This window comes from Dromiciops gliroides, chromosome 2, assembly GCF_019393635.1.
Source record: "Dromiciops gliroides isolate mDroGli1 chromosome 2, mDroGli1.pri, whole genome shotgun sequence".
In the NCBI taxonomy this organism is placed as follows: domain Eukaryota; kingdom Metazoa; phylum Chordata; class Mammalia; order Microbiotheria; family Microbiotheriidae; genus Dromiciops; species Dromiciops gliroides.
The window spans coordinates 168,416,296-168,428,898 of NC_057862.1; the positions used below are offsets into that span (position 1 = coordinate 168,416,296).

The 12,603-nt window shown below is 39.3% G+C and overlaps 1 protein-coding gene across 7 annotated transcripts in view; it reads left to right on the forward strand.

Annotated features, from left to right (window-relative positions):
* Nucleotides 1-854: 854 nt before the first annotated feature.
* The window catches only part of GABPB1 (GA binding protein transcription factor subunit beta 1), a 70,300-nt gene continuing 58,551 nt past the window's right edge, over nucleotides 855-12,603 (forward strand). For 4 of the 7 annotated variants that reach the window (XM_043986408.1, XM_043986407.1, XM_043986413.1 and 1 more), the window contains exon 1: nucleotides 1,383-1,517. The gene's annotated coding sequence lies outside the window, so the exon portion shown is untranslated. Of the gene's footprint in view, nucleotides 879-1,382; nucleotides 1,518-1,543; nucleotides 1,579-12,603 lie in introns of those variants that run through there. The other 3 variants (XM_043986411.1, XM_043986412.1, XM_043986410.1) reach the window with 3 other exon arrangements.

Below are 12,603 nucleotides of genomic sequence, written 5' to 3' on the forward strand. Positions count from 1 at the left end.
AAATCTTGCCTACAGGATGCAAACAGCTTATGGGACTCTACGGTCAGAAAACAAATAACAGTTGAAAAGCCAACTTCTCACTTTTCCAAGACAGCAGGCTGCAAATACAAATTGACTCAATTGTTTTACCTTGTGAATTAAAATATTTAAGCTTGAGCAGAAAACTCCTCAACGAATTCGGATAGGCAACTGCTCCTCGATTTGTAAGTAGCCTGGAGACACCTAGGTATTAAGTAAATAAATAGTCCAGGGTCACACACATTGCTAGTATGTTACAAGTTAGAAGTGAATTGCTGAACACATGAGCAGTTAAATGACTTGCCCAGCCCGGGTCACACTGCCAAACTGTCAGAGCTTGACCTTAGGGTGAATTTTCTAAATACTAAGTGAAACAGAAAGCAGCACCTTGGATCTCAAACTCCCTTTCCAAGACCACCTAATCAGTCTTGGGAAAATGAGGATAAAAGCTTCAAAACTAAGTCTGCGGCCTTTACAGGGTAAGAAAAGGCTTGCTTCTTTTACATTCCTGAAGCTGAGGTGATTCCTCTCAGCCCAGATTTCTGTCCTAACTTGTTAAGAGCCAATCCTGGGTGCTGAGTCTTGTAAAATACAAGTTCCAAATACCTTTATCTTGCCTCCTGGCTCCTACCTACTCCAGCTAGTTAGAACTATGGTTGCTTTAAGTAAAACCCCTAGGTTGTTCTGAGTAACACGACACCCCTTCTCCCTGCCCCCCCCCCAAGCCTCCCAGAATTCTACTAGGCACAGTTGGCCAGCTTATTAAGCTGATGTGCACGTTTCCATCCCCCATTTCCCTTCCAACCACACAGGACATGGGGGCATAAGCGGATCTCGGGTTCCATCAAAGGCAAATAAAGGTCAGAGAAGCTCCGCTAGTCATTGGGTTTTTTTCAACTAATAGAAAAATAAAAACAGGCGGGAAGATACCAGGAACTGTCTGCGCTCGGGACAAGCGTCCACATGGACAAATAGCCACCTCCCCCTCACAGCACGCAGGCGCAGTACTAGCCGGGACTCGCATTTATCACGAGCGGATCATTCCGCCGGTTTCTTTGTGTAGCAGAAAACCTTGAAATGGCATAATTTCCTCTCCGGTTAAATATCAGAACCGCCATCCCCTCTTTCTCCTGCAGGGTCAGGGGTTAGGGCACGGGGAAGCCAGCTCGAGCTGGGAGAGCAGCATTAAAAAAAAAAAAAAAAAAGGGAGGGGGGAGGGGGAAGGTTAGGTTGAGCTCGGCGAGGGCAGGGAGAAGGGAGGGATGCTGGGAGCTCGACTCACTCGCACACCATGTGTCCCTCCGCGAGAAGCACGGGGGACTTTTCGGTGGGGATTTTGGGCGCCGACCAGACGCGGCATTTTCGGAAAATAGCGCCCGGTGGTTCTGAAGCGCTTTGTTGGTAGCGGGGCCGCGTCAGCCCGGCCGGGTACCAGGCGCCTCGGGTCCCCGCAACATCTCCCCGCTGCTCCTCCGCCGCCGCTCCCGAAGCTTTTCCAGGTCAGTGCGGGTCTGTGCAGGGCCCTGTTACCACCGGATGTGGAAGTTGATCTCTTCGCTGGTAAAAAATAATTCCACTTCCCCCGGAACCCAGATCATCCCCGCGATTTCCTGTTTATTGCATTAAGGCGCCGGGTTTCCGGGGCTCCTGGCCCCGCTTATTCCGCGGGGGTCGGTGGGGGGCGGGGGTCGGTCGGGGCCGCCCGCCGGCGCCGCCGTGCTTTGTCCGCCCGGCACCCTGCTTCTGGGGAGGGGCGGGCAGACATGGTGGCGGCCGCCGCCCCCTCCCCGGCTCTGGAGGGACCCATTTCGCTCTCTCCTCCGGCTTTCCTTCTTTCCCCGTCCGGGGGGCCGGTTCCGAGCCCGGCGCTCTTGCCGTGGGAATGAGGGCGGCGGGGGTTCGGCCGGCGCGGGCGCGGCCTCGGCCCCGCTCTCCCGGGCGCCGCGGGGCCTCTTTGTTTGCGTCCCCCCCACTCTTCTCCCCTCCCCCCATTGCGGGGAGGCCCGACTGACAGCTCCCCCGCTGAGGCCCCAGACTCAGGAGGCCCCCTCCGTTACCCCCGAAGCGCCGATCCCTTGGGGGACGGGGGAGGGGAGCCCGGAGCCAAGCTAGGACGGGGTTGACGGGACCGTGAACCCCGAGCGGCCACCTCGGAGGGCTTGGGCCGCTGGGGGACGCAGTCCAGCCATCGGGCAGTCGCCGAGGGAGCCGCGCGGACCGAGAAGAAGGAACTTTAGGGGGTGTTTGCTAGACTCCTGTGGTCAGGGCAGAGAGATAATCTGTGTCGGTTTAACCTGTTATCACGGAAGCGTTTGGGGGATTGATTAAAAATGAGGATGAGGACCGGGCCAGGCCGGGGAGAGAATTCGGAAAAAGTGAAGAAGCTGGAGGCTTCGGGAGCATTGGCTGCCCCCCTTCATCCCCCCTTAAAACTTGCTCTTGCTCCACTCACCCATGCTTAAAACCTGATTGGACTGTGCTGGAGCACATCTGAACGGAGGAGGGGCGGGCGGCCCCGCTGCTGGGGGCGGAGGGAGTGGGACGTTTGCTAATCTCTAAGTTTTAGGCTTGGGCTCTGATTTGCTGTCTCCTCGCTGGCAAGTCACTAACTCTATGTGACTTTTTTTTTTCCCCTCTCCTGGAAAATGGCGCAGTAACTGTCAATTTTTGTGAAAGAGTTTGGGATCAAAGAGTAAAAGATGATGTACTGTGACTTTTCTTTAGATATTTTAAGGGAGTTTTGAGCGCTGCAGTTGAATTATTTTTTCTGCAGTTCTAAAGTTTATCTTCCCTTAATAGACATTTGAAGGAGACTTAAATTTTTTAAATCATTTTAGTCATTGCCCTTCTGTGTATACCCGTTTGTCTGTGATAAATTAGGGGCTTCTACTTTCAGTCCTTTCATTTAAAGGAAAAAATTATTCCCCTGTTATCTTATTCGGCTTGTGTTTCCTGTCCTGATCTGGTTATGCAAATGTCAGTTGACCTTCACAGTATACCTTGTTCCATATTTGGTGCAAGACCCATTTCAAAAAGATGAATAAGAAAACAAGATTCAAATATTGTTTTGAAACATGAGTTGACTTATTAAAGTTAAGGGTTTAGTATATAACTATTTAAACTTTATGGGTAATGTTGTTTAACATAAATTTTGCTTTTGCCCAGAGACCCAAGGTAGGGTTTTGAAATGAATTGACTTAATAATTAGCTGGAAGATTACTTTTAAATAAATTGTGCAAGATTTCCATTGCAGATATGTGATGAAAATGTGCATAAATGGAATGCTTATCTGTATGCTACATAAGTTATATATTTAGAGGAATCTTGGTAACTTAAAGCTTTTTTTGAAGCAGAAAATCCTTTTGTAAATGCAAATGATTACACATTAGTTTCTGTTTTGTGAGTTTGATTTTTAAAAGTATGGTTGTTCCTTCACTGCTTGTGTACTGTATTTCATTAAATTCTATTGCCAGTTCTGTATGATTTATCTGAATTGTGGATTGTCTATTTTTCAAGAACATAGAAGGCATTTTCTGTTAGGTCAATAAGCTGTCCAATCTCAAATGGTTTGATCGTGACACTGAAACAATTTGTGAGAGAATATGGTCAAAAGGTTATATTTGCTTCCCTAATTCTCTTAATCTTTTAAAACTGCAACAGTTTCTCTAAACCTGTCTTCTACTTATGTGTCTGGGTTGTATAGACAGTTATATAAAAGAGGTCTTTTAGATATTTTAATGTTTGTTATGTTGATGTAGAGCACAATAATGTGCATAGATGGCGACTTGGTAGACTAATCTATGCCACCCCTGTTAGGATGGTGACTAATGCAAGGCAAAACCCATAGTTGGTATTTTAATTTCTCTTTCAGTAAGAGACTATTTTGGGAGTTGACTGAGGACCCCAAAGGGTACCCAAGGCAACTTCCCGCTGCTCCATCATCCCCCACCCCTCTGTCATATGGTGAAAACTTTATACTTAATTCAGTAAACAGAATATGGAAAGCAGCAGGAGGATGATCTGAGTTGGAAGCAGGAGGAGGGAAAATAAAATTATTCTATGCCCCACAATATGTATTGCAGTTTCCTCTACCCTTTGATATTAGGCTCTTAGGAACCTCTAGTTTTCTTTGGAGTTAAGTTGAGTAAGCAAAATGATGAACGATTACATAGTATTTGTGATACTAGACTTTCAGAATTTTGAACATCTTTGAGATGGTAACTAAATTACTTCTCTGTTCTATGAGTTCTAATCTGAAGCTCTGAAGTTCTGTACTATTCTATTCAACCTAGCAAGCATTTATTAAGCATCTTGGGGATAAGTGGTTAGGGATAATACCCTAGGATACAAAATAAAAAAAGGTCCCCCTGGAATCTTCTACTTTTGTATCAATAGAGGAAGCATTTGGCCTTTACTCTTTTAGGAATTACATAAAATAGTGCCAGACAAATTCTTTTAAAAATTTTTTATTTTTTAATTACATATGGAAATAATTTTTAACATTCATTTAAAATTTTTTTGAGCTCCAAATTCCCTCTCTCCCTCTGCTCTTCTCTCCTTGAGAAGGCAAGCCATTTGATATAGATTATATGTGTGTAGTCATGTAAAACATTTCCATTAGGGGACAGCTAGGTGGTGCAGTGGATAAAGCACTGGCCCTGGATTCAGGAGTACCTGACTTCAAATCCAGCCTCAGACACTTGACACTTACTAGCTGTGTGACCCTGGGCAAGTCACTTAACCCTCATTGCCGCACTAAAAAAAGAAAAAGAAAATGTTTCCATTATTAACCATGCTGTGAAAGAAAACAAAAACAAGAAAAATAAAGTTTAAAAAGTATGCTTCAATCTGCCTTCAGACTCCATCAGATATTTCTCTGGAAGTGAACAGCATTTTTCATTGTAAGTCCTTCGGAATTGGCTTGGATCATTGTATTGCTGAGAATAGCTAAGTCATTCATAGTTGGTCATCTCACAGTATTGCTGTGTCCTCCTGGTTATTCTCACTTCATTTTTCATCAGTTCATATAAGTCCAGGTTTTTCTGAAATCTGCCTGATCATCATGTCTTATAGCACAATAGTATTCTATTCCGTTCATATGTTACAACTTGTTTAGGTGTTCCCCAATTGATGGGCATCCCCATAATTTCCAATTTTTTGTCACCATAAAAAGAGGTGCTACAAATATTTTTGTACATATAGGTCCTTTTCCCTTTTTTTTTTTTTTTTTTGCTCACTTTGGATTACAGATCTAGTAGTGGTATTGCTGGGCCAAAGGGTGTGCACAGTTTTATAGTGCCAGGCAAATTTTTAAATGTTTGAGGTACAAATTTAGATTTCAAAATTTCATTTTGGTTGGCCTAAACTTAAAGCCTCTTGTCTGGTTTGGTGTGCAATCTAGTTAATATCCATTTGAATTACCCTGACATGTACAATGGATCTCACTTCTACAGGAAAGAATGGTTTTGCCCATGAATAAGAATAAAAAGTGATTTAATCATACTCTGGTCTAAGTGTGAACAGTATTTTTTTTAAAGTTCATTTAAAAAAATCTAAAAATAAGTCAATGTGTGGGAAGTTATTTCTAGCCATGATTAAGAGCATGAAGTGCCTTTGAGGACTATGAAAGAGGTGTGGTGTGGTCATGAAGCAATAGTGTAGGGATAAGAGATGAACAGTCTGAGAATTTGGATCTATGGGAGAAGATAGGTAAGAATTGCACTGTGTTGAGAAGCTATGGATAGATGGGTTACTTCTTTCACTTATGGAGGAGATATAAATGAGATGACAAATTCATTGAAGAACTAGGAATTCTTAGTTCAGAACCCCTTTAGTTAGTTTCACTTTTATAGCACAATTCTCTCTCTTAGCGCCAACACACTTTTTTAAAGCCACATACAGAATTTTGGTTCATCACCCATAGGTCCATAGAACTTTCTAAAGCCCTATGCAGACATCTTGTACTTAAGGGGCTCTGGAAAGAGAGAAGAAGGAAAGGGAGTAGGAAGCCAGAAATGGGCTCACAACTTATGGATGAGACCTATGCTTCTTCAATTGGGGAAATTTTTCCCAGTGTGGTTCTGGCCCTGAGTGTTGTAGTTAACATTGTATTTGTTAATTTTTTAGAAGCTGTTACTTTTAAAAAATCATTGTACTCTTTAGATTTTAAGTTCTTTAAAACTGTATATTTACCTGTAGTGAAGCAGTGGACGTTTACTAAATTTTGTTGATTGGTGGGCCAGCATGTACTTTTACTGAGGATCACTGGCTTTTAGCTTTGAGAAAGTTTCTTTTCTTGTTAGAATTACAGAATCTTAGCACTTGAGATAACCTTTCAGAAGTCTAATTCATCCACTTAAATAAAGAATTTGAAGCTCAAGAGATGTGGATTCATTTCCAGAAGCATTCATTAAGCTGCCACATTTAAGGCCTTGGGGACAACAGACAAAAGTGAGTCTGCTCTCAAGGAGCCTTCATTCTTCTGTCTGGTATTTCATATAGCATATTAGCATATACAAGAGGGCTAGAATTTAGATAGGATTCCCAACTTAATGGATAGTGATAGGTAATCTTAGAAATAGAAAATCTAAACTCTTATTTAACTTGTTTTAATTCTTCAGTGTACAAGTAGCAAGAGGACTAATACCTTTATCTCCTGACCTATGTCACTACAAGGGGTTTTCTATACCTACTGGGTTTGATAGTCTAATAAACTCTTGGGATTAATACTTTTATACAACAGGATAGTATGCTTAATTGATAAATTTTGGATAAATATTCCTTTTCTTTTGAAACCAGTTAATACATAGGCAGCATCATTTTTCCTCAGCACATTACTTTGAGATAGGCATTGAGACCCAACATAGTGATTATAGTTTAACCTTAATTAACCAGCAGTTTCTTAGAAAAGTTTTCATTTTAATTGAGGAGTAAGTAGAAAACCCTTTTTTGTTTGATCATGTGTAGGAAATCTTCCTAAAATACATTAGTCTTTTCCTACATAATTGAATCTTTGATTCTGGATGTTGTAGAATATCAGAGAAATCTTTATGAATATAATGATTATTGTATAATAATTAAGAAGTAGGAGCTTGGGTTTGAATCTGTAATGTCCTAGAAGTTGGGTTTGGGTTTTGGGGGTTTTTGTCTGTTTGTTTTTTGGCCTATGATCCTTATATGTACTTGTTTTCTGTTGAATTGATACTTTCACTAAAAAATGGATTCCAGCCAAGATTATAGTTGAGATTTGATTATGCTGTGATATTTTGTTTATAATTAAAGTCATTAATTTTCAAGTAATTTGAAATTTCATGGATCTATAAATTAGGCAGAACCCCCCCCCAAAAAAAAAAAGACTGTGGAAAGAAGACAAAATTTGTAGTTGGAAGAACTGGATTCAAATCTTGTTCCCATGTCGGTCTTTAAACAAATGGTTCTATGCCTATTTTAGAACATTTTATGATCAGTCTGACCTTAAGATGATAGTTGTATCTTCTACCTATTTTGTGGATTAAAAGAAAGGTTGGGGTCAGCAAAGACTTTTCCTAATCTACTCTTCTACTTTTTATAATTTCCCTTCCAAAAAGAATGAAAATTAAGAACTTTGTTTTTGTAATATTGTTTGCAGGAATTTAGCAAGTCAGGAATGTGGCCTGTTATTTTAAAAGTCACAGAAAAAGCCTTTAACCTCATCCATTTTACAAAGATCCTGGCCCACTCACCATGCTTGAATTTACTATAATCATAAATATTTTTTATTTATTGTGCCTTGTTTCCTGCATTAGGTTGTAAATTCTTTAAAGACAGGGACTTTATTATTACTATTTTTTTTTTCAGGGAAGTGAGGGTTAAGTGACTTGCCCAGAGTCACACAGCTAGTAAGTGTCAAGTGTCTGAGGCTGGATTTGAAGTCAGGTACTCCTGAATCCAGGGCCAGTGCTTTATCCACTGTGCCACCTAGCTGCCCCAGGGACTTTATAATTTGTAAAACATTTCGGTTCAATTCAGCAAATACTAAGTAGGGATCAGCTCAAAATACTCTCCCAGGTGTTATTCTAGATATATAGTTTACACAAGGCATTTCTTGTTTTCTCACATAATACTATGCATCTTGGTTATTTAATAACTTCTTGTTGACTAATATTCCATAACCCCAAATGACATTTTTAGATTTTGGGGGGTAATTTAAAATCAACTAAAAAAAAGAAAGACTATGATATATACTTTTTTCCACTTAGAATTTACTTAGTATATTAGATACCATGGGAAGATTTGAAAGAAAGACAGGACAAAGGATATAAAAATACAGGTTAGATTCCATTTTATAGTACAGTGAATTCCTAGGGACTATCCGCATTATCCTAGCACAAAACTGGCTTTTGCTCATAAGGTAGATTTTGGTTTCCATTATGTCCGTGTTGTTTTCCATTCTAGGCCATTTATACATCAAAACCTTTTCATAAGGTGGATGTTCTTATAAGGCAGAATCATAGGATCTAAAGACTTGTATTAATTTATTCTAGCATCAACTCAATCTGCTCTTTAGTGTTGTTTTCATTTATATTCTTATAGTCATTGTGTATATTATTATTTTGATTCTGTTTTCATGATAATACATAAATTCATAAGTTTTCCTCTTCTGTGAATTCTTCATATTTGTCTTTTCTTACAGTACAATAATAATGTGTTCCACAGTAATATAATTTTTCAATTAACATGGAACTACTTTCTTTGCTTTTTTTTTTAACCGTGAAGTGCTTTGACTATTTTGATATATCTGAGATCCTTCTTTCTGTCTTTGACCTAGTGGGGCACACGAGTAATACTGGGCTTTGAATCATTCAATACATTTTCTCTCCAGAAGTACACTGCATAGGGGGTGGGACTTGAGCTGATCCTTTAAGAATGGGTGAAAATATGCCGAGAAGACACTGTGAACAGTTGCAGTCACTTACTTCAACATCAAATTAGCTGTTGATACCTTGAAGTGAGAAATGGAAAAAGACAAAATCATTGTCTTTAATAGTCATTACTTCTACAAAAATTTAACATTTAAAACCATCACCATTAGGAGGAGTCTAAAGAATCCCCAAATTCCCTGTTGTAAGCAATACTTCATCTCTCCAAGAAGAGAGAAGTGGTAGGCCACCAAGGATAACACTGGGTTAGAATTCAGACTAATTTGTAACACTATGGAGGAAGATGGCAAATTACTACAGTTAGCATTGCCTTTTGAAACAGTGAAAAGCAATAAAAGTGGAAACAAATCTAAAGAAAATTTGGAATGAGACTCAAAAGAAATCATATCCTAAGAGCATTGAAACATAGAATTGAATTGTAAAAGGACTTCAAGGGATATAGATCAAACTTTGGTCCAAAAAGAATCCTTTCTACAACAGAGCAGATAAATGATCACCTGGGGCAAGGGTTCTTATCTTTCTTTGTGTCTTGGGTCCCTTCTGCAGTCTAATGAATCAAATAGATCCTTTCTCAATGATTTTTTTAAATGCATGAAACAAAGCACATAAGATTACAATGAAAACCAATTATATTGAAGTACATTAATCTATGTCTGTCTATCAAAAAAACCCAACGGGTTCTAGGTTAAGAGCCTCTGGTGTAGAGTTTGCTTGAAGTCTTCCAATGAGGGAGAGAGTCCACCACCTCCTAGGGCAGGCCATTGAATTTTTGGATAGCTCTGATTGCTAGGAAATTTTTCCTGACATCAAGCCTAATTTGGGCTCTTTTCAACTTCTGCCCATTACCCCTTGTTCTTCCCTCTGGAGCCAAACCAAATCAGTCTAATCCTTCTACATGATATCCCTTCATGTACTTTTTATTTAAATTTTATTATTTGGCATTGTCTTGATCATATTTTTTGAGGAAATGCATAATTTATCATTACAGTCAGTTTCAGATATAACCCTTTTTCCCACTTCACTCTTCCTCATCCCCTCTTGCCAAGAGCCTTCCCTTGTAACAAAGAAAAAACAACAATCAGTTAAACAAAAATAACTGACATCAAGTCTGACCTCTGACAGCATACGCAACATTCCACAGCCAGAGGGAGGTACATTTCTTAATCTCTTTTCTGCAGTCAGGATTGGTTGTTATGATTACATAGCATTCCATTTCATTTTATTTTTCCTTTCATTTATGTTGTAGTCATTGTACAGTGTGTGTGTATGTGTGTGTATATATATATACACACACACACATATACACATATACACATATATATATATATAAATATATATATAAAAATTGTTCCCTTGGTTCTACTTTGCCTTCATATACTTGAGCCATACTCTTTCCCAACACCCTCCACCCCCACCCCCAGTTATCCCTATTTCCTTCAGTTGTTCCTCATATGGCAGACTCAAGTCCTTTTTTTTTTTTTTTACCATCTTGGTTACCCTTCACTGGATATTCTCCAACTTATCAATATACTTCCTATTGTCGTCTCTAGATCTGAACATTATATTCCAGATAGGGTGGAATATAACTGGATTGTCACCTCCTTATTACTGTAAACATTTCCTTTCAGTGGGGCTTGATGTGGTATTAGCTTTTTTGGCTGTCACCTCACCCTATTGACACATTGATCTTGTCCCCACTAAGATCTTTTTTTTCAGATAAATCATACTATCTCATCATACCTCCCACACCAGGAGGGCAAATAGACATAAAATAGAGCAAATTTGTCACTATAGGACTACCACATTTGAATTTTAACACCTTAGGCACAAAAGTGCCAAACAAAGTAGAAATGATGCTTAAGAAGGCGGATTACGGAAAGATGGTTGGATATGACCAGGGACATAGAGGAAATCTGTGCTGGAGGTGACAGTCTTGAAAGCAAGATATCTTAGGGTAAAATGACAGGATATTGGGAAAAAATTATGGATAAAATAATACTCTCCCCCCCAAAGGATCAAGTGAATAACAAAAACTGCCAGTTTATGTGCCTTTTAAAAAATCTGTTTAAAATCTTTACAAGAGAAATCTGCATGTGTGTCCAGGGTATCCTCAATGGAAACATGAGAAGAGTATATCAGGCTTTTTTGCAAATGTTATTCTAAAGAAAACCATAGCTTTGCAGTTAAACAGTTTGCTGTAAGGTCCAGAGCATAGAAGATTCTGCTGTGTTTATTGTTTATGGATTTTTTTAAAAAACACATAGGACTCAGTTGAGCAAAATGTAATCTTTAAATATCTCCTTTTCATCAAGGAGCCTTTCATTCATGTGTTAAGATCATACAAGATTATTTGAAGAATACAACCACAGAGATAATTAACCATTCAGTGATTGATTATTTTCAAGTGAGGCATAATTCAGCTAGGTGTTTGTTCATAGATTTTCCTCAAGAGTCTTGTCCAGCCACTGTTCCCTTGTCTTCCCAAGTACTATTTCTACTTCTTTATTTAGGTGTTTGCAATTGTCCCAGAGAATGACATGACCAAGGTCCAGGTGGAAAAGAGATTCATTATAGATAAGTCTTCCACATAATCTCTTTTTGTGGGTGATATTGTACTGATTACAAGTACCAGAAGATCTGTCTCCTTTCCAATGGGATATGTGATTATTGACAAGAGATTGGCCTAATAATCAATAAAGAAAAAACTAAGTAGATGAAAAATGTGTAATGACTTGCAGTTGAATTTTCAAATAGGCCACATAGAGGCACATAAGGCAAAGTGAGGTAAGAAGCATTTGTTAAGTAAGCATTTACTGTAGGTCAGGCACTAGGAATAAAAGTACAAGCAAAAAGAATGACAGTTCCTTCCCTCTAGGAACTTATATTCTAATGGGCAAAGAAAACATAAAAGGGAGCTGAAAAGTGTGGAGAGGTAACCTGCACTGGTGGCATGGTGGCAAAGTTAGGAGAGTCAGCTTCCTGAAGGGGAATGAAATCTGTGACATCCCCAAAATGGAGGCCCTCTGAAGGAATTTATTAATTGGGAAAAAAGAGGCTAGCTTGTTCCAGAGTGATAAGGCTGATGATGAGTTATGGTGGTGAAATCCAGAGAATCAGAACAGCTAGGAGGAGACTAAAGTGTGGCCTGCCTGGGCTCATTTTGAAAATATACACAAATTAGATTAAAAATCTTGGAATGCCACAAACTCCAAAGACTCAGTTGTAAATATTTCAAAAGGAAATGTAAAAAAGATATGGTGGACTCTAGTCTACCCTACACATTTATATGTCAAAGTGATCTTCCTAAGTGCAGGTCTGACTATAGTATTCCTTTCCCAATAAACTCCAGTGCTTCCATATTACCTCTAAGATAAAATGTTAAGTCCTTTGTCTTTAAAGCTCTTAAAAATCAGGTCCCTGCTTACCTTTATAGTTTTCTTATGCATTACACTCCCAATCCAGTAACATTAACATTCTTCTTGTTCAGTGCATGAGGGAAAGCCTCAAAGGAAAACACAGCTTGGGCACAAATTCAACTGGGATTCCTGGACAAAATGGATCAAGTTATTTTTTTTTCTAATTTAAAATTTTTATAAATGAAATGAGAGTACTAGAGGAAAATGCAAAAGAAATAAGAGTTATGGCAGAAAGAAATGGAAATAGAATT